We start from the raw sequence: 7,316 nt of genomic DNA on the forward strand, positions 1-7,316 counted from the left end.
GTGTGTGTGTTGAATGTGTTTGCCAAGAGGCATTCTTCTTTCGGACGTATGTGAGTTTTGGCGTATGAACATGTTTTAAATGGGCCATCATGTGAGGGTTTTGTCAGGGAATGAAATTATTTAATTTCACTTGTCAGGCGAGCGTATTGGGCGTGAGTAACGACTCCTCGAGCAGACTGACATGTTCCTCATCATCCTCGTCCTCCAGGGACGTACTCGGCATTAGTCCTGCAGTTTCTCGTAGCGTCTCACCCCTGAGCCTCAGGGGGGGAAATGCTTCATTGTTCGCCATGATGGAATCAAAACGCACAATGATGATTTCCTGTCATGGTTCCCATTGTCTCAGAGATGTTCTCTTAATGCTCCCACAACACCGTGAGTGTCTTCGTTCCCAGGCAGACGGGAAGGGCAGGGCAAAGCCGCAGAGCTCCAGATCGCATCATCTTACGTCGAGCATTACATGTGATGTAATTACTGTAACATGGTTACAAATATTATGGCCGAAATCTGCTGCAAATACTGGGGAAACAGCGTGGTAATCAAATGTAGGTGTTGTCCCATGATTCCTGCAATGTTGTTAGATGGGGCTCAAGCAGGAGGCCTTAGAAGAGAATGTGGAAAGAATACACACTGTGGCATCTCAATGAGAGGAGATCATTTCTTTTCCTTAGTGGCTGCTCGGGGAAAAAGAAATCTCCAGGAAGCGTTTGTCGTCATTTGTCAGAATGTTATGTGGCAAATGCAAGCAACGTTTTTGAGCCTCTGTTTGGGATGCAGCCTGTAATAAAGGCTGTTTTTTTTTTTTCACACGCCCACTAAAGCTTTAAGCATAACTGCCTGAGTTGTGACTGGTTGCAGTTAACAGGATTACACTAATTTGATGTGAATACTTGAGGAACTCTGGCCTGTAACAGGCTTTTACTGATTAGAAATAGCGTTTAGTCTTCAAGCTAAGGAGTTTAGAGAATGTTGCCGCTAAAGGCCAAACTATGCCGATTATTATCTTGACTAAAAGAAAATAGTGAATAAAGGCGCATTATAAATTCAGGAAGCCTGAGGCGACGTGTTGAAATAGCTTCTGACCAACATTCTACAAACTAAAGGTTTTCAGTTTACTCTCATATTAGACAAAGAAAAACAACAAATCTAACATTTTAAGGTTGTATCCAAGAAATGAGTCACTTTCTTGCTTTAAAAATTAATAGAAATAGCTGTTGATTGATAAAAAAGGATCTACTAATTGTTTTAGCTCCAAACTTATAAATTATGGCAAACATGTAACACTTATGGCACGTACAAATTGTCATGACATCGCACCTCACATCTTACTTATTGAGAATGTGCTTGTTAATCTGATCAGTCTGTCACTGTGACCTGAACAACACACCAGCTATGGGAGGACAGAGTGAGACGACGTAAAAGAGACGCACATTCAAAAGCGACACAGCCGCAGGAGACCTGTGTGACGGACGTTTTCAGGCCAAAACAGGAATGCCCAGAGGTGTGGTCTCAAAATGTCAGATCCATGGATATCAACAATAGCAATGACATGACAGGTGTGGCAACCGAGCAACGGGAGAGAGGAAGAAAAGAACAAAAAGTGAAAGTAGGACCAATCGGAGAGCGGGACAGAACTACTAAGTTGAAGCGATCGTGTCTAACTCTTGTCTTCCGAGAGCAACAGACGGTGAGGCGGACTAAACTTTAAACGACTCCATCCTCTTTTCAGTCGGTCCCCATGCTGGCTCGATGCGTTATAGACTCCGGCACTGTCAAAGCAGAACAAGGGGAAAGAGAGTCAAAGACTGGAGCCTGAAAGCCATTCAAATAGCTGCACTCTATTTCACCCTTTTCACCGCTCGTCCTTGCCTCCCGTTTCGTTTTGGATGTCTGTTTCATTTTTCTTCTTCTACATAATATCTCTCTCTCCTCTCCGCTCTTCAGCTGCCTGATTCTGTCTCCCCTCCTTGCCTTCGCAATTTTCGTTTTTCCTCTCTCTCTGCTCCACAATTCCTGCTTTTTTCTTCTTCTTCTACTCTACACATTTTCCCTCTCTACCCATGTGAGATTGGGCCGTTTCTTCCATGAGTGTGCTCCGTAAGTGGCACTGAAAATGTGTGTGTGTGTGTGTGCATGTAGTCCAGCCATGTGTGTATAGAAGCCATCTCACAGCTGGCTCTATTCAAAACAATATTCAGCAGCGGGGTAATTTCATCAGTCGCTCTGTGGTCCAGGGGTCAACACTGATTCAGAGCCATTTTCCATCTCTCGCTCTCTCGCTCATACGCTTCACTCATGCCTCAATGCATGCAGAGACACACACACACACACGCCTCTATCAGAGCCTATATGTAATGGTAACGCGAGGGCGCAGTTTTCCATTTCCCTTGCAGGAGTACTGCTCAAATCATTACAATATTGTGTTTTTGATGGAATATAGGGTTCATTCATGTATTACACAGCCTATGCTATGTTACCTTGTGGTACTGAGCATTGGCATAGATTCTCCGAATTTAAAAACCCAAACAAATCAGAACTGGAAATATGCCACTCTTTTATGTGGATGGTGAATTCAGTCCACTGAAGAAATACATTCGCCAGTCTGTGCAATATTGATCTCTGTGCCTGCATGTAGCAGGATGCATTGCGTGCGAGCGCCGACTTGGCTAACTCTTATTTATATATATATATATCACAGAGCTGAGACGGGCCTAATTGTCTTGTTGACTCATCGTAAAACATACTTCATTGTAACAACTATATCTTTACATAGATGATAGTTGTTTGCTGCTATATTAATGTTCAGAATGTTAAACACAGCTCCTTTAACGGTTCCTACGGTTCATTTCTGAACACACCACTCTCTCCCTGTACTGTAAGACTCACTCTTAGCACCGAGCTCACCGACTCTCGGCCGAACGGCCGACTACACGTTCTAGCTTCTTCTTTGTATTCATTATTGGTTTTAATGAAATAGTTTTGATTAACAACTTGCGATTTGCTTTGTGTGTACATTTTAAGACCCGTAGACTCCGCTTCAAAACAATGGGAGCGTTAGACGGACTCACTCCGGAAAACACAGGTGGCAGCCACATAATTAAATTTAAAACCAATACATAGCGTAGATAAGGAATGTATTCAAAACATCCTCCTTATCTTCCAATAACCATGTTTCTTTCCCTTAAATATGTGAGTGAGTGCATTTATGTTTCGAGTAAAACAATTAACAATCATTGTGGCATGTCCTGATAAACCTTACAGTGAAGGGGTCATTAGATAATTCAGTTATGGTCAGTCAGAAATAGGCCGGGTTTTATCAATATCTCTATTTACTGACTGCGGGAAGAAGCCTAATTCTCCTTTCCAATAATTCACTACATGTTGACAATAAAGCCTGTAAACTGCAGTAAGCAATAGTGCGGATCGGTATGATGGAACAGTGACATTAGAATGTGCAAGAGGAACCAAATCTGTGCTGTTACGGGCAAAACCTTTGTTTTTTTCAAGCATATACCACAAGCCTCCATCACATGGTTACATGATATTACACTGTCAATTTTGTCCGTTCTAATTATTCAAATGAAACAGATCTGAGACAGCTTTTAGATCTAAATCTACCTGCATTAAGTGTTGAGAGGTGGCCCATGTAGGTCACTACTATGAAAGAAGTGTACTGTGCAGTACTCGCCTGCTACTCCTTGAGTTGACAACCAGGGTTTAGTACTTTTCACCACCATGCCAGGAACAGTGCAATGCTCCTTTTTAATATGACTCCTTCCCTTTGAAAGCTTCATTTACTGCTGATTTGCGTTTAGAAGTCTTTATCACTGTCACGGTGGCCTTTCAACGGAGCGTTTTAGCACCAGTGCCGTCCTCTGGCCGCTGCCAAATGTCTGTCTCCTAAACGCTCTAATTCAAGTCTTTGCGAGCAATCGGGCCCGCTGATATTTTCTATCGACCTTTTAACAAGAGATTCATCACGGATCACTTTTCTCTGCCCAGAATTACCCCTGGGAGGCTGGTTCTGTCGGTTCACTCTGATCATGCTTCATACCACGATTACTGCACGTCTAGCCTTTATGCTTTTGAGATATGGCTTTGTCGCTGTAACGTTACCGTCCCCGTATTAAGTAATGACTACGAGACAGGAAACCAGCACATGACAGTGACCACTGTGCATCCTGTTCTTCCCACAGCGTATGCAGCGTGAAGAAATATGACACAAGAGTCCCTCAAAATTGTGATCTTATCACATTTGAACCTAACCTGGCAGGTGTGATTTAAAAAATATATATATACACGCATGCTGATAAGCTATCAAGGGACAGATCACAATTTAAGGAAACGATATCTTTGTGTCCGTTGTTCTAAAGTCAAAAGTGTATTTTGGAGGGAGAAATTGAACAGGATATCAGTTTGTGCCGTTGTTATCTGTGTTCATTTTTCTCAAAAAGAGATAAAGTAGATGCATTTTGATTTTGCCCAAACTGCAAAGTTGGCTAACACTTTAAGGCCGTGTGGGCGTGTCGCTAAACGTGCTGGTGTGGAAATGAAATGTGGACCAGGAAGAGCAGTTTGAGGGCTTTTGAGACACCTTTACAACACTGAAAACTGTACAATGCTGCAACTCGTGTTCATATATGCGTTCTTTACTCAAAAACTAGTCCCTCCTTTCAGCTCAGCACCTCAGATGATGAAATCATCCAAACCCATTTTTACCGCATGGATTTTCTGCAAACCCGTCTCTTCTGGGCTCGTGATGGATCTCAAACGGTCAAAATATGTCGTACAAGTGTCGGCAGTGCACGTACTGCCCATGTTTTCTCCTGACAGTACACATGTTCACTGTCGTATAGACTCTGGACCAGCGTACATTGTGTAAATGTTACGCATAGACAACACATGTTATCAGTGTCTCCATGTTCAGCCCGGGCGTGTAGAGAATATGAATTCTACATGCTAGTAGTGTTTATCTCCTCGTCAGTAGGTACATGATCTAATCAGATAAGTGACAGTCAGGTCAAAGCTGTGTGTGTTTGTGTGTGTGTGGGGGGGGGAGCAACTTAAGAAGAAAACTGGTTTTAGTCTGTGGAAGGAGGAGGAGGAGGAGGAGGAGGAGGAAGAGGAGGAAATGGAATTGAAAGCAGGGGTTGAAGGATGAAGAGCAACAGACGCTGAAGAGCTAAAGGTGGGAGCAGAGGGAAAATGGAGGTAAATGGAGGTGAAAGAGGGTGAACAGCAGAAAGAGGAGCATTATGAAAATCAATATCCATTTCAAGCTGACTTTTTACACATTTCAATGTTCTTCAGAGATATGGGAGTCTCCATGGCAACGCAGTGATGCCTATATCACAGACAAAGTAAAACGCCACCGTACACATGAGCCTCAGCTGCAACAGTGTGGAGAAGAAGCCAGGAAGAGGGATCTAAGCTGTAGGTTCATATTTTCTATGCAGCTTCTCATCTTTCACTAATGATTCAACTGTAAGTCTTCTGCTATCAGTTACCGAACATTTCATATGGACAAATGAACACAAGTCATACTTCCATAACCATGGATGCCCATAATCCACCCTCCGCTACACTACTTTATTAGAGCTGGCCATGGAGCACTGGAAAACCTAATACATGTTGGTGAAACATCAATAATATGCTGCATGGACATACAGAGATCTCCCATAAAATGGAAGGGATATGAAGGAAGTGGAAACTGAAGGCAAGAGGAAGAGGAACAGGAAGAGGAAATGAAGCTCAAGTTTCAGTTAACATCAATGTTTATCCAAAATGTCATCAATTCATCATTTTATCCTGTTAGACGTTTGTGTGAAATTGTCATAATTAACGTATCAATTCTTGACAAATGAATTAGTTTATTTAGGTCCAGGTGGATGTTAATTTAAAATTTGAGGAACTTTGCTCAAGGTGATTGTGAGGTCATCGTGACCTTGACCTCTTGACCATCAAAATCAAATCAATTACTTCTTGAGTGCCAGTGGACGTTTATGCCAAATCTGAAGAGGAGGCGTATCTGAGATATTGCGTTCACGAGCCGGGACCGGACGGACGGACGGACAACCTGAAAACACAATGCCTCCATCCGAGGCTGTCACCGGCGCGGAGCATGAGAAGGAACACACAGATAATGGAGGTACATGGAAGACGCTTATAGCATATAGGTGAAGCAACAAAGCTGGGATGAGATGAAAGCAGATGAAAGAGCCAAAGAATATCAGGAGGAGGAGGAGGAGGAGGTGTGTATACGCTCCCAGCTCATGACTTCCCCTCTCCACGAGGAGGTCATCGCCATCATCATGTGTGGAGGAGAGCAGGGTTACGGATATGAGGGAAGGGCCCCTCTCCGTAATGGATTGCTATAGACCCACAGCACCCCCAATTCTCTTCCCCCCTCCACTTTTCTCTCCCCTCCCATTATTTCCCTCTCCCTCCATCACCTCCTCCCCTCCATCTTATCTCTCCATCTCCCAGACGGTCGTTCATCTTCCTCCGTGTGCCGCCGCTCCCATTTGTTCTCTCTTGACATGGCCTTTTACCTCAGATCCAATTCCCACCATTTTAATCGAGACAAAATCGCATTACGGTGGGCTGCTGTTCCTGCCTGCCTGCCTGCACCAGTGTGCGTGTGCTCGCCTGTATGTGTGTGTGTGTGTGTGTGTGTGTGTGTGTGTGTGTGTGTGTGTGTCCCACCATTTTGTGTTTGTGATGGGGTGTGTCTACCTGCAGCCTAAATGCGTCTTTTCTGCCTTTTTAATCTGTAAGAGTGTATTTTTTGCTGTACTCGTGTGTATGAGCAGGCCAGTGGTGCAGAAGAAACGGTAAACAACATTTAGTACATGATGATGTTCATAATTCCTCTCCATTATATACAGTTTTGAGTTATAATCACCTTTTGCTTTTTAACTTTTTTCTCCTCTTTTCTTTCTGCATGTGCTTTGGCAGCGAGAAATTAATTTAACATGTCATGCCAATAAAAAACAGGAATTGAATTGGTAAGCGAGCGAATCTGTCACCCATTTTATGTCTCTGAGAGACAGATTTGGCTCCGTGCATGATGGCATTCTGCAGTGTGAATGTTATCTGATTGGCTGCGATACCTGTGTGTGCCACATGGCAAACACAGTGCGTTTGTGTGCTTGTGCATATGAGGTTTTGTTTTTTTGTGTGTGTGGTGTTTATCTCTTCTGGTCTCATATTCCCGACTATTTCTTTGGCAGTCTGCTCAACGGAGGGAGGAAGAGAAAGGGCAGGTGCAGGAGGACAGAAAGGGGGAATAGAGAGAGATGAGTCTCTGGAGCAAT

This window comes from Pholis gunnellus, assembly GCF_910591455.1.
Source record: "Pholis gunnellus genome assembly, chromosome: 16".
In the NCBI taxonomy this organism is placed as follows: Eukaryota; Metazoa; Chordata; class Actinopteri; order Perciformes; family Pholidae; genus Pholis; species Pholis gunnellus.